Raw genomic sequence first — 23,803 nt, forward strand, 5'->3', positions numbered from 1 at the left:
GAGTGTTGTCCAAGCTTTTTCATTGTTTCTTGGTGGTTTTTCGGCAAATGCACGTGCTTTCTCGGTAACTTGGGGGAAGTTGCAAACGTTTTTTGACAGCAGAAGGGGCGTTCCAACGAGAAACCAAAGGGTCAGGGGGAGACGAACCATCGTTGAAGCTAGACAATTGTGCTTGGAAGGTGCCCAACCGTCGGGGAGGCGAATGGCTGCCATCCACACGTGTGAGGACATGTGTCCATCGAGGAGGTGGGCGGTTGCCCTTGGAAATCGTGCCACCTTCAGGGAGGCGAAGGGACTTTGCTCAAAAAACAAGGGGTCTTAGAAATTGAGGAGACGCATGGAAAACAAAAAGCGACCGGGAGGTGAATAGTCATGATGGTGGGACGCCTTAAAACACGATCGGCACTGACTCGGGAGATGCAGCTAGCGCAGGGCTTAAGGAAGATAGTGGACTCTAGTCTTTAAGATATGCGGTTGGCAATGGGCATTAAAAACACAGTCGGCGCTAACCTCTTAGAAACACAATCGGTGATGGTCCTCGAGAAAGGCAATTGGCGCTGGGAGTTAGCAGCTCAATCAGCGCTAGACTTTGAAAGACACAACCGGCGCTGGCCTCAGACATCTCTTATCAGTGCATGGTCAGCGTCATGTTGCGCACGACGTTGTTCACATGAGGCAATGAGTCACATGTGGGAACTGTTGCGCAAGGAGCTGAGCCATGTGCATTGATTATCACACACAGCGCTGACTTGGGTAAGCAAAGGGTGGTGACAGGCGGTAAGGTTTGGCTTATGATGCTCGTTGGAAGCCAAGTCCTCCAGCACAACAGTGAAGTCCATGTTGTTATGCGGAAGGGCATCCACTGTGAACATGGTAGGCTCTCCATCATAGGCCAGTTCCTTGCCAGAGAAGTCTACTTTGTATGTTTGATATACTCATCAAAAGAATTGAAGCTGACTCAGAAATGGTTGGCTTCTTCTTTTGGCCTGTAACCATCCTCTTTGGTGGCACTCGTCAGATGAATTGGAGCTGACTCTCAAAATGGTTTTGCTTCTTCTTCATGATGAGGGTACTTCTTTGGTGGGTTTGCTTCATCTAGGAGAGCAATTCTTTCATGGATTTGCTTCTTCCTAATGAGGAGAACATTCCTTTTGGCCTGTAACTGTCCTCTTATCCTCATATGCAAGAGCAACACTGCGGGTTTTGTTTTGTAACCGTCCTCTTATCCTCAGGTGCAAGAGACTTGTAACCTACCAAATAACGGGCTTTTTGGATTATAACTTGTAACTCCTTTTTAATGCAATAAAAAGAGTTTAAAATTTGTTTGGAGTGTCTTGCTTGCTTTGCATTAAGTCTCTTTTCTTGAATATGCATCATGGATAATATTTCTTTAGGTATCACCCATTAATAGGGGGCATTGCCTCCTCTTCATCAGGATGTGCTAGTCTGTAAGCTCCATTTGGCGAGACACTTTTTACTATAAAGAGACCTTCCCACTTGGGTTCAAACTTCCCTTTACGCCAGCCGTGCATAACTATCGACCTCTTAATAGCCAGAACTAGATCCCCACGGGCGGCTTTGACTAAATTGTCAAAAGCCCTCTTCATTATCCCTTAGTTGAGTTCGAAGTTCTACTGAGCATCTAACCTCTTTTCATCGAGTGCATCCAATTCTTGATATCGAAGTTTGACTCTCTCATCTTCGGTTAGTACTTGATATACAACTACGCGTAATGAAGGGATCTGAATTTTGAGAGGTAAAACTACTTCACCCCCATGTACCAAAAAGTAAGGAGTGGAATCAGTAGCATTTCGTGTAGCAGTATGATAAGCCCATAGTGCTTCAAGAAGCTTCTCATGCCAGTTCTTCTTCATATTTGATACTGATTTTAATAAAACGTTGCACAGAGTCTTATTGAAGGCCTCAACTAAGCCATTCGCCTGAGGGTGGTACATAGTCGAGTATCTCCATTCAAAACCAAACTGGTTAATCAGATGATCAATATGATGACTTCAAAATGGGGGCCATTGTCCAAGATAATTCAGTCAGGCACCCCAAACCGATATATAATTTGATGTCAGACGAAGTTGGCCACTATTGTCCCAAAACTTGATTAAGGGGGACCGCTTCAACCCACTTAGAGAAATAATCTATTGCAGCTAGAATAAAGACATGGCCCATCGCCGAAGGAGGGTCAATAGGCCTTACCATGTCCATATCCCATTGTGAGAAGGGTCATAACGCCACTGTAGGGTGTAAGGGCTCTAGAGGTTGATGAACAAGGCTTGATTACATTTGGCATACCTGGAACTTTTTAGCATAGTTTAAGGAATCAACAATCATGGAAGGCCAATAATACCCCAATTTACGTATGTGTTTATAGAGCTTAAGACCGGATTGGTGTAGTCCACAAATGCCTGAGTGTACCTCTTCTAAGACCTTATTTGCTTCTTGCACGTCCGCACATCTGAGAAGAATACCATCAAATGACCATCTGAAGAGAACATCTCCTTCAAGGAGGTATACTTGGTAGACATTCGACGTACACTGTCGTTCTTGGCACAATATTTTGGGAGTCTACCATGTTTTAGAAAATTAGTGATGGGCTCTCTCCAATCTTCTACCGGTTCAATTTCCGCGAATATTGAGTTGAAGAACTTCGATTGCTGGTTTTGAACCTTAGCTCCTTGACTCCGTGCGATTTCTTTTTCAGTCATGATTACTTCTTTAGCTGATAGAAGTGCTCCGAATGGATAAGGAGGGCACTCGGGGAAGATATTTCTCTCATCATCGGCATCTACCTCGGTTCTTAGTTCAATGTATCTCCATTCTGCTACCTAGACAAGCGTGGGTCCTGATGAGGATAATTGAATTGTAGCCCCTAGTTTTGCAAGTGCATCAGCCTACGAGTTTAGCCTCCTAGGGATGTGACTCAAGAATACATCCTCAAACTAGGTCATAGATGATTTTACAGTATCGTGATAAGGCTTGAGAGCGTCTTTCCTCACGTCATAGATCCGTTTGAGCTGTTGAATAACCAACTCAGAGTCGTAATAGATCTTGAGCTGCTCCAAGTCGAGGTCGAAAGCTATCTCTAACCCGATTATAAGGGCGTGATATTCCACCTCATTATGAGAACTGGCCTGAGCGAGAGAGAAAGAAAGTGGCAATACTCCTCCTTTTAGAGTCAAAAATACTACTCTGGTGCCTCCTCCGTCTAATTGGAAGGCTCCGTTGAAGTACAATTCCAACACATGAGCAAGGTCAACGCATAACAATTCTTTGTCAGGGAGGTCTCTTGACAATGGAGATTTCGCCTGTACGGGGTGTGCTGCAAGAAAATCAGCCAAGGCCTAGCCCTTTGTGGCCTTCTATGGGACATACGTGATGTCAAATTCCATCATAATATAATGCCCATTTCACAAGGCGCCCTGACAAGCAGGGGCATGTCATGAGAAACTTTATAGGATCTGCTTTTGATATGAGTTTCACTTCATGACCAAGCAAGTAATGGCGGAGTTTTTGTACTGCGAAGATTAGGGCCAAACGCATCTTCTCTATTGGGGGATAATTCTTCTCGGCCCCTTGCATCCTACGGTTGAGATAATAAAGTGTGTTTCTTTTCCCTCGTCATTGTTTTGTGCTAATAATGCTCCGAGTGACTTATCAGGAGCAGTCACATATAGGATGAGAGGTTTTCCCAATAGTGGTGTATAAAGTACTGAAGGATTGAGCAAATACTGCTTGATGTCATTAAGGGCTGCTTGACATGCTTCATCCCAAATGAATGGAATATCCTTCTTTAACAAGTGTGTAAAGGGTTTATAGTGACCTCAGAGATTTGAGATGAACCTATAGATGTGTGCTAGCTGTCCTTGAAGAGAAAGCAGTTCTCACAGTATAGTTGGTGATGACATTTCTTGGATCATCTTAATCTTGACTGACTCAACTTCAAGCCCTCATTGTCTGACAATGAACCTCAAGAACTTTCCCGAATGCACACCAAAAGTGTATTTCAGAGGGTTCATTTTAAGTTGATAAAGACATGATCGCTTTGGTTAGATGCCTCGATCTCGCCTTCTAGATCTAGATGATCTGAAGGCATGTATCTCGGGTTTTTAGCGAACCCGGGATTTGAGATCGCTCTCTCAGAACCTTGCTCAATAGCAAAGACAGGTATACCAACCGATGAGAGAGAAATTTAAGGTAGGTTTGAAACTTATTCAGGTTAGCTCTCGTGGGCTCCCTCTTAGATCATGAAGAAAGTCCCCCCAGCTGCTTTAGCTGGTTCGGAATTGCCTCCCTTGACTTACAATCGTCTTGTTTTCTGCACAACACTTCTATAGTTAATTGACTACACAAGTGGGTCGAAGAGACCAACCCTTCTCTTAGGGAATTGTACATCCTCGTGGCTAAGAATATGCGAAGTTAGAGTGATGAAGTTGAAGTTTTGAGCAAAGGTCAAAAAAAGAAGAAAAGTTGATGAAAGGACGAGACTAGCTTGATAGTCGGACAGTGACCGACTCAGAGTGGTAACAAGACTGGCATGGTACTCAGAACTAGCACAGAGGCAATACTACTCGAAACCGAGACCGATGTAGCAATGCTAGATTAAGTCCACCTCAATCAAGTGAGGAGAGAGAAGAGTGAAGAGAAGGAAAGAGAGCGAAAAGAAAAAGAGCGAGACGGCGGAGAAGATAGGGTCCCCACGACGCTAGGCATTGCCACCCATGGTCGTGGAGTAGCAGTGTCACGGCCCTAGAACGACGCTAGACACTACTGCTCATGGCTAGAGGGTGAGTAGAGGACTACTGACGGCACTAGACATCGTCGTTGGCAATATAAGAAGGTAACGCAGCCCTGGGTGGACGGAGGTAGTCTCTCATGGAGCATTCGGAGGTAGCCATTTGCAAAGCGCGCAATGATAGTTCCCATGAGGCATACGGCGATAGGCATGGGATGCAAGAAGAATAGTGATGCGCATCAAACACATGGAGGAAGCTCGTAGATGGTGATAGGCATTGTCGAGCCCTCTAAAGGGCAACGATAGGAATCGTTGTCTGTGATAGGCGCACAATAGAGGGGGGGCGGCAACGAGTTTCACCGTCTGGGCTCTTCACAGAGACGTTGAAGCTACGTCTACAGATGACGATGAATAGCGCTGTCTGTAGACCTCACTGGGAGAGAGAGACAAATGAACAGAACGGGAAGAAGACTCGCGCATGGCACTACCATCACTATGCGGTACCTGTGAGACCACGAGAGAGGCATGCACGGCATTGCCACTGTCGCACATGGCCTCTGTGAGGAACTTAGACAGAGAAGAGGAAGAAGAAAGAGACGAAGAGAAAGAAGAAGAAGAAGAGAGAGAAGAAAAGAAAAGGAAGAGAGAGAAGATCTACCTCAACTCTAGGGGTACCGATCAAAAGTTTCTCTCACCTTGCTCTCTCTCTCCAAACGTGACTTAACAATGGTAAGAAAAAAAAACTGTATTAAGTAAAAACTCTCTTTTGTGAGGGATTGAGTCTAGTGTTGTGTACAATGATGGTACATATATATGGAATTTGCCCCAAATATGGGTGGATGATTAAAAGTAACCCTAATTACTGAAAATTAAGATTAAAATGAATTAAAATAAATTAGAAAATGAGGTGCAAAATGATAGATTTTCCCCTTCCTAACAATTCATGGAATTTCAGAACAATTCCTGTGTTACCATAGAACATGCATGATTTTCATGGATGACCCGGGGTCGTTCTGATGCCCAGTTGATCGAAAGATGATTTTTTTCTTGTAGGGCTCGGCATGGCGATTGATTTGATACTAACTTCGATCCATGGATTGTGTTTTTAGTGCATGATCATGTGACTTGAAATTTTGATGGATCTTGAAACTTCGGACCGATAGTGTGCTCGTTCCTTGATGTTTTTCGATGATTTATTCACTAGATCACACTGAGCATGCTGTTACGATCGCGAGGCAACAAACGCAGCTCAATTCCGTGCATGAATGAAGATTTTGCAACCCTAGAATTTTGGCCAAAATCTGGAATTCCGGTGACGAAATTTGCAATGGCTTCATCGGCTTCGTGTGCAGAATTTGACCGTTCATCATGTATGAGGTTCAAGTCAGAGATGGCCTGAGACCTTACGCATGTGATGGAATTAGTCTCACATTGATCGGACTCACATGAGGCATGTTTCGGCCGCTCAAGCGAGGCATGACGCTGCTGAATTTCCTACACTTTATTCATGGATCAGCAACTTCTCTCTAGCGTTTCTTTGCGCTCGGGTATCATCACGGGTCGTGCCACATATCGAATCGCTCGCCTTGATACGACGAACATGCTCACCAAATTTGAGAGTGATCCAACTTGAGATGGGTGAGATATGAGAGTCAAAATTCACTTCCTGTGACATCCCTTCAATGGGGTAGAGTTGCAGGGTGGCCGCACATTATTCATGTGCGGCTCCTCTTGTTTCCCTCTTTTGCCTATAACTTCTTCCTGAAGTGTCCGTTCGAGCAGAAATTTGACCCTTGGGGGTTTTCAACCGTACCGGATCCAATGGAAGTGGTCCCACAGCAAATTGAAATAATAATAATGTAGCTCAAGTTATAGGGTCCATTTCAGGGTGTTAGATGTTGATTCTTCTAGAACTGCTTCTCAGACTGCACTACTTTAGACATGTCAGAATGAGACGAAACTTGGCAGGAGACTTTTGAGAGACTTCATGAAGATCTTGGACACTTTCGGGACTATTCTAAAGTTGTCGGGATTTCCACTGCTTGCTAGGCTTTTATTGAGCAGGGGGCCCTATGATGATGAAAAATATCTTCAAACAGCATGCCCCACCGAATATTAAACTTCGAGAGAATCCAGAAGTGCAATAATTCTAGAATTTTGATGGATCTTGTCGAATTCCTCACCCGCAAGGGACTATTTTGATTCTGAAGTGTGAGGCCTTTGTAGGGACCTCCTCGGACAGAATCAGACCTGAGGGATCTTATCAAAGTCCTCACCCTCGAGGGACTATTTACGATTCTGAAGCATGAGGCCTTTGTAGGTACCTTCTCAGACAGAATCAGGCTTGAGGGATCTTGTCGAAGTCCTCACCCTCGAGGGACTATTTACGATTCTGAATCATGAGGCCTTTTTAGGGACCTCCTCAGACAAAATCAAGCTTATGTGAGGGCCAAATGCTCTAAACCTTTGGTCGGCATTGTTCGTTGCTACACCGGGTTTGCTTTTGATGCTCAGGGTATCTCTATAGGTCCTGTCTAGCAAGGTCCAATCGGGGGCCTCTAACTTATCTTAAAAGTCTGGCTCCATGTAGGCTAGGGGATTTGGAGAGGAATACCTTGAATCCTGTGGCAGGTTAGATCCTGGCTTCGTTAGTTTCTTACCTTCGTGCTGGTCTTTAGCATTTCAGAGGGATCTTTTGGCCATCGCCCTCACCCTCGAGGACTCTTATTATTGTTGGGAGATCTTAAGCTACTCTCGCTCCCTGGCGAGCCATGTTGTTGATGTTTGAAGTGTGAGAGATCTTATGTGGCTCTCACTCCCTGGCGAGCCATTTTGTGTTGGTTGATGTTTGACATTCGAGGATTTTAGGTAGACCTCATTAGGATTGTGGTTGTTTAGAAATTGAGTGTCAGTTGAGGCGTCGGTGATGCATCAACCTGTGTCGTCAGTCCATGCACCCTTTTGCAAGTATTTACTTGGACAAGCGAAGTGGCGTCGTAAAGACGATTTTCACCAACTTCTGTTATTTCTGGGCTCTTTTACCAATGACCTTGCAATCATGTCCACCCTTTTCATCCGTTTTTGCTCACGATGTCGTTTTGGGGTTTTCACCGCACTTGGATTTTGTTTTCCATAGAATTCTCTTACTTTTGTCACCATGCCCGTCCATCATTTTTACTCATGCCATTCCCTTGTCCAGGTGTACACCATGCCCTTTTTTTTTGTAAAGGCATGTTTTTAGGGTCGTGCCTTTGAGACTTGTGTGAAGCATTTTAATGTCATGCGGTCAGAACGTGCACTATAGTTTAGGGTCATACAGCTGGACCGTAGCGGTGGTGAATGGCAGTGAATGTGGTTGTGGCTTTGACTCACTTTTGAGGAGATGGCACGAGGTTGCCTATGAAGAGTTGATGATAAATGAATGGTGGGTGAATAATGAAGACCCACTAGCTGACGGCAAGTATGGGTGGCGAGATGGCTTGCCGTTTCGTGAGCATGGGTAAGACTCACTAGGGAATGGTGGAAGGTGGTAATGATGAATGGATGGTGGGTGTGTAATGGTGACCCACTAGCTGTCGATGAGTATGGGTGGTGAGATGGCTTGCCATTTTGTGAGCATGAGTAAGACTCACTGGAGAGGTAATGAAGGTGGTGCGAGCACACGAACGTGTCGGTTGGGTAGGATGTGCGTGAAGATGCACATAAAAAGGGTGTGCGCATATGTGTAAGTGTCTTTAAGGTCATGTCTCCTGAACCTGTGCAAAGCAGTTTAACGTCATGCGGCCAAGACATGTACTATGGTTTAAGGTCATATAGCTTGGACAGTGGTTATGCAGTTTAAAGTCATGCAAGTAGGACCGTGCAGTTTAAGGTCGTGCAACAGACCTCCGCTACAGTTTAAGGTCATATAGTTTGGACCATGATTGTCCATTTAAGGTTATGCAGGATGGACCATGGTTATGCAGTTTAAATTCATGCAACTAGGACCAGCCAGTTTAAGGTCATGTAATAGACCTCTGCTACAGTTTAAGGTCATATAGTTTGGACCATGGCTATACAGTTTAATGTCATACAACATGGACCATGGTTATGCAGTTTAAATTTATTCTTAGTTTAAAGTCAGGCAACTAGATCTCCGTTAAAGTTTAAGGTCATATAGTTTGTACCATGGCTGTGCAGTTTAAGGTCATGCAGCATAGAATATAGGTGTACAGTTTAAGGTCATGCAGCATGGACCATGCAGTTTAAGGTCGTACGACTAGACCTCCGTTGCAGTTTAAGGTCATATAGTTTGAACCATGGCTGTGCAGTTTAAGGTCATGCAGCATGGACCATGGTTGTGCAGTTTAAGGTTATGCAGCGTGGACCATGCAGTTTAAGGTCGTGCAACTAGACCTCCACTACAGTTTAAGGTCATATAGTTTGGACCATGGCTGTGCAGTTTAAGGTCATGCAGTATGGGCCATGACGTAGGTCGCCACGTGGATGAAAGTCTATGAGGGTAGGTTTGTGAATAGAGTCTGGCTCCCTGGGGATAAAATGGTTAAAACTATTCACAAGCGGAGAGCTTTTTAACTGGAGATGGTGGCCCTACGAACAGCTGCAAGTGGAAACGAATCTTCACTGGGGATTATTAGGAGGGCCAGTGTGATTCCACAGGGATAATGTTGGGGCTTCATGTAACTCCACTGGGGATGACAATCTGGAGTGCAAGCCCGCTGGTGATTGAGAATATAAGCATGGACCTAATTCGTTGGGGATAGTGGGTCGCAATAGGGTGTGACTCTCACTAGGTTGTCGGTGCGAAATAGACTCATTGAGGATCAAAGGGGTAGGTATGACCTTTTGCAGGCATCTAACTCCACCAAAGATGTTGATGAAATACACCCTAGCGAAGAGGTGGTCCATCTCTCAGTTTAAAGTTATGCTTGTGGGCCATTGTCACGCCGCGCGTTACAATTTTAGGGTCTTAGAGCATCACTATGCAGTATTAAAAAGTACACCACCACAACACACGATTTACGTGGTTTACCCACGACCTCGACAACTAGAAATCTACTATCACAATGAAGATTACAGTTTTTTGTTACAAGAGATATGCATCTCTTTAAACATCAGTAAAAGACCATCACGGATCTTCCCTTCTAAACCCGCTCTCCCAACCGAGCAAAACCGTCAATCAATATCCTCTTTCCCACCGCAATACCACTACCGGAGAGATAACCTCGAGAGAAACCGAGAGACTTTCTCATTATAGAAGTGAAAGTTAACCGACCCAAAACTCATGGGAATACCACCTCACTCTTGGAGGCCATGTCTCGTTTTCTTGGAGACCAATCTCCATCTTTGGAGATCCATTCCCATAACCTCAAAGGGATGACCCTCAAAATGATGGGTATTATGTCTTCATTGAGTCTCTTATATAGATATCACTTTTTTACTTCTCAACAAAGTCCCTTTTCTTTTCCATAATACCCTCAATTTCAATATGAAATATAGGTGTAGTGATTTTGGCTATCACGGTGGAGATTGTTAGGTTTGGTGATAGTCAAAAACAGCATACCTATGTTTTCATTTAAAGATTAAGGCTATTATAGTAAAATGAAAATATACTTTCTTACGAAGTAAGAAAGTGATATCTATATAAGAGACTCAATAAAGACATAATATCCTATCCTTTTGAGAGTCACCCCTTTGGGAGTTGTGGAAAGGGATCTCCAATATGGAGATGGGTCTCCAAGAGAGAGAGATACTTGGCCTCCGAGAGAGAGGCGATATTCCCATGAGTTTCGATTGGCTAAAGTTTAACTAGTAGAGAGAGAAAGTTTCTTAATTGCTCTCAAACTTATCTTTCTGGTAGTGGTAATGCGGTAGGAAAGAGGATGTTGATTGACGGTATTGCTCGATTGGTGATGGAGTTTTACCGATGTTTAAAGAGATGTATTATCTCTTATAATCCAAAACTGTAATCTGCATTGTGATAGTGAATTTCTAGTTGTCGGGGTCATGTATGTAGCCCTAAGGGGTGAACTACGTAAAACATATATTGTTGTGGTGGGATTTTTATGTTTGCTTTATTTCTTGCACTCAATTTATAGTTGTATTCATCTATTCGTATTTAGCCAATCATGTACACAATATTGGGTGGGATCCTGACATTTGGGATTCCTGGTTCCATAGGCTCGGGGTTCCCGAGAACCCTACAAAAGAGACAAGGGTGAGTTCAACTTTTTCTTTCGCTCAGATCAATAGTTGGACTAAAATTATTACTTAAGTCTTATTTTTTTACTCAAATTCATACCCTTCCATTCTCTACGCCACCTCCATCAATTCCCAATACCAACTTTTTGTTTACTCCTTTCTTTTGCTTTCTTGTGTCATGTGGAGGTTATGTTAAAGAAAATGTGTTTCTAAATATTTACAAAATAAAATTTGGGTATCTGCACTGTCTCACTCTATTATTAAAGCGGTCGTTTTGGATGACGAAAATATTGAGCTGAAATGCCTTTATATTTGCTTTCCTTTGATGTTCAGGGAAAATCTGAAGGCTTCGGGCATGCCGAAGCGAAGCGAATTTAACAACATTGGTATGAAGGATGATAATTGGGAAGAATTAGATAGGAAGGTGCTAGCCGCAATTCCCTCGTGTTTAGCAAATGAAATACTATTTAATACAGTAGAAGAAAAGTCAGCGATGCATTTATCAATAAAGTTGGAAAACTTGTATCAAACAACATCCCTCACAAATTGGATTTTCTTAGAAAAATTATATTCTTTGAGGAAGAGAGATAATATGAAAGTATTGAAATAGTTGAATGAATTTAATAACATAAAATGAAAACTTGAGCACATAGGAGTGAAGTTGGACGAGGAACGCATAGGAGTGAAGATGGACGAGGAAGCTAAAGTGATAAAATTCTTATATTCATTGCTGGAGTCTTACAACAATATATATATACTATCATGAGTTGTAACGAGGAAGAATCCCTCAAATTGAATTCGGTTTGTCTTTCACTTCTTGCCAATGCACTTCAAAAGAATGTATAGATGAATGATTCCATGTGTTCAATGATTTGATGTTCTTGCAGCAAGAGGTTGGTCAGACAAACAGGATAGTTCAAGAAATTCCTTAATTGACAAGTCTCATTTCAGGTCAAAGTCAAGAGGTCTTATGACAAAAGTAGTTGTTGGTTTGTTGCAAGCCCGTCAACATAAAAATAAAAAATTAAAAAAATAATAAAATAAAAATTGTTGGGAAAGAAAAGGATAAATTCCTCAAAGATTTTCAGTTCGGAAATAAAACAACAAGATGAGACATGAAAGAAGCTCACCAAGTTAAGGAATCAACATCCGGTTCTGTTGAAAATGAGGCGTTGATGGTGGGATACAATCCCATGTATTACCAAGGTTGTATTCTTTATAGTGGAGCCACACATCGTATGTTCGCATAGATCATGATTTGATGCATATGAGCCGTGCGAGGAAAATTTGGCATCAAGGAATTTAATGAGTGAAATGATTGAAATGGGCTCGGTTTACATAAAAATATATGATGGGATGGTTCGAACAAGGTTCAAAGTTTCATAAGAAGTTATGCCTATGATAAAAGGAGTATGGGAAGGAATCTTTTATACATTGTTAAGGATCACAATTGTAAATAAGAAAGTAAATTTGCTTGTAGAGGAAGAAGCTCGAGATAAGGTACATAGTGGCAAGGGAAGATTTGGGTTATGCAAAGCAAGATCTTGTTAATGATATTCGGCAAGCTGGAGAAACTAAAGCTTTGTCCTTCTCAAGAGAAAGGGAAATTGGAAGCCCCTTATGATTTTTTTTTAAGCCAATATTCAAATTTTAGTTAAGGAAAAACCAACGTGACTAAAGTATTGTATGTTACTTTAGGCTTTTTATCCTTGCCATGATTTGTATAAAATTTGTTATTTCACATATTTATTGCTTTCATGATTGGCTTGCGATTAGCACCGGAGGAAAAAAATTTAATAGAGTAAAACGTATACTTCAAAATTTGGGAAGTATGACATTTTCAAATTTTCAAGCATATATGCAAAGCTTTGTGGGAATGACTTACGTAAGCGGTCCCTGTAAGAGATCCACCACATGTTGTGATGGTTGGTATACAGGAAAGGTTACACCTAAAGCATGTAAGGAATCAGCATGGCCCTAAGAACTCAAAGACGAGAGTGTTGAAAAATGTGGAGTTTGAATGAAGGATAAGAACAAGGTAAGTGATGAAGCCACGCTTACGGAGGTTATTTCGATAGAGAACTTACAACAACGGTTGAGTTGCCTATGGTATAATTGGTAATGCAAGAATGTGAGTTGTTGTTAAGGTGGACAACTTTGGGATGGTGATGCCAAATTACCTCTATTTGGTATTTTTCTCTTTGTGTGACGGTATTTTGATCAAATATAAATTAACCTTTATGCAGCATATAATAATCATTTGTAAAGAGAGAAAGTAGATCTTGTGAGCCGTTATGAAGTTGAGACTAGGGTTTGGGCAAAACCATTTCTATCACTGTGCCCTATTTCGGGCGGTTTCATTGGTACTTTGTATTGTAAGAATCAATGGTTCTCTATCGATTGTGATGTAACTCTTGTATTTACCCATTTTTGTAATTTCTTCTATTATAACGAAATTGCTTCACCCGATTTGGGTGAACCACTTTTATTTGCGTGTTGATAATGCTTGGATTGTAATTTTTAGTATGTTGTTGTTACTTTAGTTTTTTTCTTCTTCTTTTTTTCATTTTATTTTATTTTTCAACTTTTTTCCACCATATACGGTTCTTAAGTATTTGAGTTTTTTGAGATCGATTTGTCAATAATAAGCAAGTTGGTTTCAAAGTATTGGATTGGTTGTAGTGGAGAATTCATTGCATTCGAACACATCTCACTTCCCAACTAAAACATCCCTCATAAGTAAGCTGCCGGCGAGCTGGGCTCAATAGGGCCCGAAATTGTCCAAGACTCGGAAATAACCAAGGAAAGGCCCGAGCTAGCCCGGCCCAAAAATTTCCTAGTGAAACCTAGCCAAGCCCAAAGCCCGTTAACCGCCTGTTAAGACTATATTGGTCTGGACTTGGGCCCAAGCCAGCCCATTAAGAAACCTATTTTTTAAAATAAAATTTATTATTAGTTTCTATTTTTTATTTTATCTCACTCTTCAAACTTTTCTTGGTAGTAAGCCAAAAAATGTTAAAATAAATTTTAGAGAGAGAAAGATAGATTGGGTTTTAGAGGGAGACAAATTCGGTTTTTAGAGAGAGAAAGAGAGATTTGGTTTTTTAGATAATGAAATATTGGATTTCTTGACAGAGAGCACGCATGAGTTTTTAAAGAGGGAGAGAAAGAGAGATTGGATTTCTAGAGCTAAAATAGGTTTTAGAAAAAAAAAAAATTGGTTTTCTAAATAGAGAGAACGGATTTTTAGAAAGAAAATATCAAAATTTTGTCTTTCACATAAAAAGCGATATCTTATATGTTTCCAAATATCTCCCTCTGATTTATTGAATGAATTTCTTATTAACTTGTAAAGTAGCTTTGACTTAGAGAGAGGGTCTTGGAGACTTCTTATCAGTGAGAGCATGATGAATAAGCCCCAAATTTACATACCGTTCAAGAATTTCCACATACGAGCCTGTTGCATCAAACGCAAATTAAGCTTTATAAGTTGAAAATCCCCATGGCTAGAGCCAACATATTGATGCAGAAAGAAAAAATAAATAAAAAATTATTATTATTATTATTTTGAGTTTATCGTTTAACTTTAAGAGGTGCGCACGAGTTTGTGTATGAGTTGATATTTATAGATTTGGATTAATTAGTTATCAATTGGATTGGGTTAGTTTAGGAGTATAAATAGATAAAGTTAAATTAGGGGAGCTAGTTTAGAAATATAAAAGGATAAGGTTAAATAAAAAGTAGTGTTTAGGCTTTGGGTAAAAGGGGATGGTACGTGAGGTTAAAGGGAGGTTTCATTTCGTTGTAAAAGAAGGTGGATGAGTTAATAAAATTTGGTCTCGTGAAGAGATTAATTTGGGGTAGATTCCCTTGCAGACTTTGAGAGATGGTATATTCTCTCAACCTTGGAGTGAATTCCTTTGCAGATCTTGAGAGGATATATTCTCTCAACCTTTCATTTTTATTTTTTTCTGGTTTTATTTTTTTGCATCACATATACAAAAGCATTGTCTAGATATAATATAGTGGAAATGTGGAGGCAACAGATGTCTCGCCCAAAAGCTCTAATTTGAGCCCAATGCCCCTCTTTTTTTCATGTATGATAACAAACAAATGCAGCAGTCCAGCATTATCATTAAGCAAATCTTGGGAATCATCACCGTTAATTCTCCCATGGGCTCTTGTGATAGATGGTCAATGCCTTTTTTTATTTAAGAGAGCGAGATCATAGAAGTCGATAGAAAAAGGGATAAGTGTCGTGGCGCCTTTCTTTATTTAGAGAGATAATAAAAGTCGATATAAAAAAGGATATAAAAATAAATAAATACGCATCTTTTTTTATTTAGAGAGAGATAATAGGTGTCAATATAGAAAAGAATAAGTACATCCGCGTCTTTCTTTATTTAGAAGGAGGGAAGAAGAAAGAGATAGTAAGTGCACTGGGTCCTTCTTTAGTCAGGGAGAGACAAATAATAGGAGTTCATTAAAAAAAAAGATAAGTTCATTGGCGCTCAATCAAAAATATTTAATTTTCAGAATGAAAAAAATTTGATTAAGTTACACGATTAATGTTGGGGATTTTATGGAGGTGCCATTTTTGGCAAAAACAGTTGCACAACTCCGTTATCATTTCCTTTCTGTCTAACCCCATTATCCTCTCTCTGCTTAGTTTATACCCATTATCCTCTCTCTTTATTCAGTGATGTGATTAATGTTGGGGCTTTGTGAAGGCTCCTATTTTTTTGCAAAAACAGTTGCACAATCCCATTATCCTTTCATTTCTCTCTCCAACCCCATTATCCTCTCTCTCTATAGTTTATACCAATGGTTTAAAAATCGGATCGGTGATCCGGATCGGGTTTCCAAAAAACCGATCCGAATTGGCGATTCGGATCGGGAATCGGGTGAATCGGTCAGAATAAAACTTAAAAAAAATCCGAAAAAATTATTAAAATTCATTATAAATATTTTTTTTTAGGAATTCAATAAGAAATGAGGGTACTCCATTAAGAACTTTCATGTTTTTGAATGAATATGCGAATATTGATATGTTCTTTCCCTACATGAACCGCCATTCAGCTTTTAATTTACATCACACAAAAGGATAAATATATAATTATCATGGAATAAGTATATCAACATACATGGACTACAATAAAGCATAAAATTAGCAACATATGATCTAAAAATAAAATGATAGACGACGTTATTGTTCTTCTTGGTCACGCTGGTGCCATTGATTGAATTCGTTTAACAATTCATTGATTCGATCTAAAAACGAATCATCGATATTAGTAGGCGTCTGACTATTCCCAAATCCCTGAGTGTTAGTGTTTTGTTGTGTTCCCAATCTAAAATCCCCGAAGATTGTTCATCCTTCATGCTCATCTGCACTGTCGTGCTCATCCCTACATTGTTGCTGTTGGGACTCGATATGTGAATAATATGGTTGGGATAGGGTGGCCTCAGAATCATCATCTCTCTCATTTTCTCTTTGAATAATATGGATTAAAAAAAAAAAAAACAAATTTTCAAAAAAATCGATCCTGGATTAAAAAAAAAATCACAAATTTTCAAAAAATTCTATCATGGATTACAAAAAAAAATTCGATCATGGATTAAAAAAAAAAAAATCACAAATTTTCAAAAAATTCTATCATGGATTACAAAAAAGAAATCAATCATGGATTACAAAAAATTCGATCATGGATTACATAAAATTCGATCATGGATTACAAAAAAAAACAAACAAAAAAAAACAAAAAATTCAATCGTGGATTACAAAAAAAGAAAAAAACAATTCGATCATGGATTACAAAAAATTCAATCATGGATTACAAAAAACTCTATCATAGGTTACAAAAAAAGCAAAAAACAAAAAATTCGATCATGGATTACAAAAAAAAAAACAAACATTTCGATCATGGATTACAAAAAAAAAACAAACATTTCGATCATGTATTACAAAACATTCGATCATGGATTACAAAAAATTCTATCATGGGTTACAAAAAAAAAAAAAAAAACAAAAAATTCAATCATGGATTACAAGAAAAAAAAACAAACATTTCGATCATGGATTACAAAAAATTCTATCATGGGTTACAAAACAAAAAAAAAACAAAAAATTCGATCATGGATTACAAAAAAAAAAAAACAATTGGATCATGGATTACAAAAAAATCGATCAAGTATTACAAAAAAATCTATCATGGATTACAAAAAAAAAAAAAAAAAAAAAAAAAAAAAAAAAAAAAAAAAAAAAAAAAAAAAAAAAAAAAAAAGGAAGAAAAAGAAAAACCTTACGGGACTCGCCGATTCATTGTACGGACTCACCGATTCCGTACAGTGAATCGGCGAGTCACTGTACAGAATCGTCCGGTTCTCTCTAGAACCGGAAGATTCCCGTTTTTTTCGCCGATTCGATCCGTCCATGGCGATTCCTGAGTCGAACCGGGCGAGTTCGGTTCGACTCGGCGTTTTTTTAAACACTGGTTTATACCATTATCCTCGCTTTATATAGTCATGAGGCCCAACCTAATGGCAAAGTTGAGCGGTCTAGTTTGTTTCTTTTTTCCATTAAAGGTAAAGCTTTGTTGAAGTTTTGGATTCTATCCCCGGAGGTGAAGAGTTTCTTAAGAAAGGCAGGTAGCAGTATGCAAAAGGCAGTCACTTTTAAAATTTTCTTTCTTGCTTGTATATTATTTTCGTCCCTTGAATTTCAAAACAAGATGATTTTGAATAGTGAAGATTAAAATAAAAATATAAAATATAAAATATAAAATATAAAATAAAAATATAAAATATAAAATAAAAATATAAAATATAAATTATAAATATAAAATATAAAATATAAATTATAAATTATAAATTATAAATTATAAAATAAAAATATAAAATATAAAATATAAAATAAAAATAAAAATAAAAATAAAAGTAAATGGGAGGGCTGGGCTTGTTTTGGGCTGAGATGGGCATTTTCGATCTTGTCGGGGCAGCCCAGCCTATTGCGCAAATTTTCAGGCTATTCCGGGCCGACCCGTAAAGGCCCAGCCCGATAGCTAACATGGTCTATAAGGCCCTGCCTGGACCGGTTCGAAGCCTGATAACAGGCCCGTTTGAGACCTGTTAATTGGCCAAGCCCGGTCCATTAACAGCCCCAATCATGAGAATCCTTATGAAGTGAAAGGGGGCTCGGCTATAGCCTCTTGAACTGAACTTGTTGGCTTCTTCCTGCATGAAGCAATGAGGAGCGGTTGAGCATGGGTCCTATATGAATAGTTTTGAATGACTATTCCTTGTTTTAACTTTTAGACCAGCCAGGAACACATCAATAGATTTGGCTGATGTGTGAAACAGTTTTTCAACAGCTTCTTCCAACTTAAAAATAGGGTGCGAGTTCTGTGCGTCGGTGCGAGTCCTGAAATCATGGCCATTAAAGTGGCTCTCTTTAAAAAAACTTTGATTATATATTTTAGCCTTTGGAGAAGTTAATCATCATAACCATATAAAAGTGGCCTACCATAAATCTCTATATGTGGATTAAAAAGGAAAAATAGTTGGTCCACCAGGGGCATAGTAATTAAAATGAATCTCCTGATACATCCTCCTCCTATTTATAATGGATGGCAGAGGTTGTATTTTGTCTATTGTAAATCAAAGGTGAATGTGCGACAGTCTACCAACTATGTCCCCTAATGCAAAAAAACCTGATCCTATTTAAATAAGCTTCTACAGTGTGCTCTTGAGGATGCATGCATACACTTATTTCGACAAACTGAAGAAAATTTTTCATTTAAAGTGTGAAATCCACTCTAGAATAACCAATATGAGTATTTCTGAGTATGTTGTTTGGTATCCAAATTAATAAATATTGAATATTTCGAAATTCCTTTGGATAGGAGGAAATTAGGAATCTTAGATATTTGAAATCCTAATAAAATCTATGGATTTTCATTATCAAAGATTTTTGTCATGCATTCCTCAAATAAGTTCTTTGCATAAACTATACAAAATTATTGGATTCCTTGCAATCACTTCCATGTCCATTGTTTGATAACAAAACTTGATATAATTTCTCTCTCTAAAACTCAAAATTTGGGATCGTGTATCTCTATAAAAAAAATTAAGATAGTTCTCTCTCTAAAATTTAATATACTTTCTATTCAAAATTTAAAATTTGAAATTGTCTATCTAAAAATTTTGAGATAATTTGTCTCTAAAATTTTTCGGTACTTTACGCTCTCTAAAATTTAATATAGTTTATCTTTCTAAAATTTTAAGATACCCTCTCTCTAAAACTTAAACCTTGATATAGTTCCCCTGTCTAAAATTTTGAAATAGTTTCTGTCTTTAAAATTTGATAGTGTCTCTCTAAAATTTGATATCCTTTGTCTCTCTAAAGTTTAAAATTTGAGATACTTTCTCTCTCTAAAACTTAAATTTTGAGATAACTTCTCTCTAAAGTTTTTTGAGATAGTTTCTCTCTCTAAAAATTTCATGTATTTACTCTATCTACTATTTGATATAGTTTATCTGTCTAAAATTTTAAAATACTCTCTCTATAAAACATAAATTATTTTGAGATAGTTTCTATCTCTAAAATTTTTTAGGTAATTTCTCTCTCTAAAATTTGATATAATTTCTATCTATAAAATTTTAATATATTTTCTCTTTAAAATTTCAAATTTGAGATAGTTTCTCTCTAAAACTCAAAATTCGAGATAGTTTCTCTATCTAAAAAATGAGACATTTCTCTCTCTAATTTTTTTTTTGTAGTTTCTCTTTCTAGAATTTATATTAATTTCTCTCTAAAAGTTTAAGAATACTTTCTCTCCCTACAATTTTAAGAATACTTTCTCCATCTAAAACTTAAGATTGAATATAGTTTCTCTCTCTAAAAGTTTTGAAATAGTTTCTCTAAAAAATTGAGATAATTTCTCTCACTAAAAATTTGCATGTACTTTCTCTATCTAAAATACGATAGTTTCTCTGTAAAACTTAAAATTTGAGAAGTTTCACTCTCTAATTTTGAGATAGTTTATCTCTAAAAAATTTTGGTATTTTTTTCTCTAAAATTTTAACATACTTTCTGTCTCTAAAATTTTAACATATTTTCTATCTCTAAAAGTTAAAATTTGAGATAGTTTCTCTCTCTAAAATTTTGAGATAGCTCACCTCTCTAAAAAAGGGTGCAATAGGCATACAGATGCCTCTGTAGTTGTAGAAGTACGGTGCCCTTCAGATTTTATCATGGTATATAATTTTGATGTAAAATGTTATTAGGATTATTTCAAAATCTATTTTTATATCTAATTATAAAATTCTAAATTTCAAAAATGGTTAAAATCAAGTAGATCTATAAGCATATGAAAATCTTTAAAATGGACAGTGTAGATAATATGTTGTAAAATACATTATTTTTGAGACTTAAAATATTTTTTTTTTTCATAGTCATACATTTCGATGTCGAGATGATTAATCAAATGGTTTTCAACATTAAAACTACTTTTTCTAATGGATTTTTGAGGGGCATCCGTAGTTCTACATTACAAGGTAGCATCCTTATATAAACTTTTTTCCTAAAAAAATTGGTACTTTATCTCTCTAAAATTTTAACATACTTTCTCTCTCTAAAATTTTAACATATTTGCTCTCTCTAAAAGTTAAAATTTGATATAGTTTATCTCTCTAAAATTTTGAGATAGTTCATATCTCTAAAAAAATTGGTATTTTCTATATCTAAAATCTTAACAACTTTCTCTCTCTAAAAATTAAAATTTGAGATAGTTTCTCTCTTTAAAATTTTTCAAATAGGTTGTCTCTTTAAAAAATTTAAGCACTCTCTCTCTAAAATTTTCATACGCACTAAATGCTTCTTATGTTTCGGGTTGAGGGAGTCAATGAGTGAAATCTATGAGCCTTGGAAATGCAAAAAAGCAAGTTTTGGTGTGGAAATGAAATCATGGAAAAGTAAGTCTAATTTTCATCATTTTGATTTTCCTGAATTTAAGTATTCTAGTCATTACACAATCCAAACGGTTGATTTTAAAATCCAACATATTAAGAATCCCTGCCTTAAAATCCATGTACTCAAACAGGCCCTTAGCGTAAATGAGGAACCTAGTAGACAATAGATCTTTTTCTTTTCTAATGGGTCCGCCTCTTTTTCTTGGGTAGATTAATAGGGAAGGGTCTATCCACTACGATGACTACCTATGCCTTGAAAAAGTCTAAAAATACTACGAAAAACAAGCTTCAAAACATGGACTCGGCCAAAATACTCACGCTCTGGCCATGGCGATTTACTCGACCAAATCATGCTCCGTTTTTATAAAGGAAATCATGTAATAGAAAATGAGCATTGGCATCATTTTAGACATTTGCTGGCGTGGTGGTAGCGCTAGTCGTCACCCGCAATAGGACGTGGTATCCAATCTCCTCCTAACCATTTTTTTTTCTTTATAATTTATTTAGAGCAAATGAAAGTTACCATCTATATTAACGAGTAATAAAAGTTACCGTCTATACACTATTGCATATAGCAACTAACGTGAGGCAAATTGATTTGCAGCCATGTTTTTTACCTCCAAAGAGGTTGTGAGATCCCTTTTTTTTGTCTTTAAAGCAAATAATTTATTTAGAGCAGGTAAAAGTTACCGTCTATATTAACCTTTTTTTTTCTTTAGAGCAAATAAAAGTTACCATCTATATAAAATTGATGCCACTATTGCACTAATGTGTGGCAAATTGGTTTGTTTGAACCCATGATTTTTACCTATGGGTGGTATATTTTTTAACTCTATTTTTCATGGATTTATTTTGGAGTTTCTTTTTCCATAACTCTCTTAAAAATATATTTTAACTCTATATTTCTTAATGGCTTGGATTTATTTTTTGTTATTTTTTACATAACTCTCTTGTATAATATAATTTTTTAACTCTATATTTATTAATGGCTTGGATCTATTTTAGAGCTCTTCTTTACATAACTCTCTTTAAAAAAAAAATTACATAACTCTCTTTAAAAGAAAATCTTACATCTCGTGAATCTATAAGAAGTCTTGTGAATCTATACGAGGTCTTGAGTTCGATTGGGAGCCTACAATTTTTTTTAACTCATTTTATCTTAACTTTTTTTTTAAAAAAAATTCTTATATCTGGTGAATTCCAAAAAAACGATTCCTCATTTTTTCATAATTGGTATTTTTTTTGGATCAATCGATATTGAAGCAACAAAATGCGAAGCAATATAAGGGTTTTCAAGTTATTTTAATATCTTTAAAAAATTAATAATTAAAACATTATTGTTGAGAAACTTGAGAGAAATATTAGATTTTCCAGTTTTTTGATAGTTCATCGATGTTAGCTCTATGTCGATATTTGAGCAAAAACAAAAACCATGGATCTGTATAGGGCTTTGGAAGATGATTTCAAAAGCTTCAAAACAAACTAAAAATCACAAAAAATCGTTGAGTAATTAGAGAAAAATAATAGAGTTGGCAATTTTTTCACAGAGTATTGATGTAACCTCATTAATGCACAAAATCAGTCGACAATGGAAAAAAAAGCTAGGGATCTATCGATGGCTTTTTAAGCTGATTTCAAAAGCTTCAAAACAAGCCAAACATAATCCGATTTGGAGAAGAAATCAGTAAGAACAACGAGTTTTGGTGGAAATAAAAAATTTTCGCAAATATAACCACAAAACCGAAAAATTATGGTGATTAAAGTTGATAAATATACAAAATCAGCAGAGGGCTGTTGTAGATATAGATTGAAAAAGAATCAGGAATTAATCAATTTCCTGGAGAAATCAGAGAGAACGGAAAAGATTGGCGGACTTTGTTTTGATAAACGACGAACCCTAAAAACCCGAAATTTTAATGATAAATTCTTGTTCGATTTGGGTTTTTATGAACCCAAATCGTATCATAAAGATAATATAAAAATGCTATAAAAATCCATCAAAATCACTCCCAAATTTCGAATTTTGAATTAACCAAAGTTTCCATATTTTTAAAACCGAGTTTCCTATGTGGAAAACAAATACTCGGGAGAGTTTCATAGTTTTTTGGGGGCGATTCTTCCAATATTCCACCACAGTCCTTTCATTCATGGCATGAAAATGGACTTGTACCAGTGACTCAGAGCTTCTCGGACTCGGAATAGGGTGAGGCCAAGTCGACTCGGCCGATTCCAAAAACACTAGCAAAAACATTTTTGAAGATGTGATAATGTATTACTATCCGATTACATGCACAATCATAATAATTTGGTATGAGAAGTTCATCGCCATCTAATAGCCAACAATCACAACTTATTTTGATTTGATCTCATAAAAATACCATGCTTGCTGATGGTTCTAGGCAAAAGAGGTCAGGGTGGTGCGTCGCACATGTTTAGAATTCCATCTCACAAGGTCTCAAGTTAACATTAAAAAGCAAATAGGGTGCCACACTCGCCTAAGCTGGTACGATGATCAACATATCACTCATAAGACATAGGTAACGTGCCAAATTCTGCCTATTACATTAAATATAATAAGAAAATTTATCAAAATATACATAAATTTGAATTAATTAAGGATTTATCCTAGGAAGGAAAATGACCTCTATCCTCTCCCCAAACTTTTCCTCCCTATTAGCCTTTTTACCAAAACCCTTGTACCCTCTCAAGTTTAAACTTTTGGGACAATTAGCACCGCAATTATGATTTTCTTTGTTCTTTTTACAAATTTGATTTTTTTGTTTTACAATATGCCAAACCTATTTATTAACCATCCTTTTTTTTTTTGTGACTTGATATACAAATTTTATTGATGATGAGAATGATGTTGATGATAACGATAACAATAAC

The sequence above is a fragment of the Amborella trichopoda genome, chromosome 3 (genome assembly GCF_054954075.1).
Source record: "Amborella trichopoda isolate Santa Cruz 75 chromosome 3, AtrichopodaSantaCruz75HAP2 v2.0, whole genome shotgun sequence".
Classification (NCBI taxonomy): domain Eukaryota; kingdom Viridiplantae; phylum Streptophyta; class Magnoliopsida; order Amborellales; family Amborellaceae; genus Amborella; species Amborella trichopoda.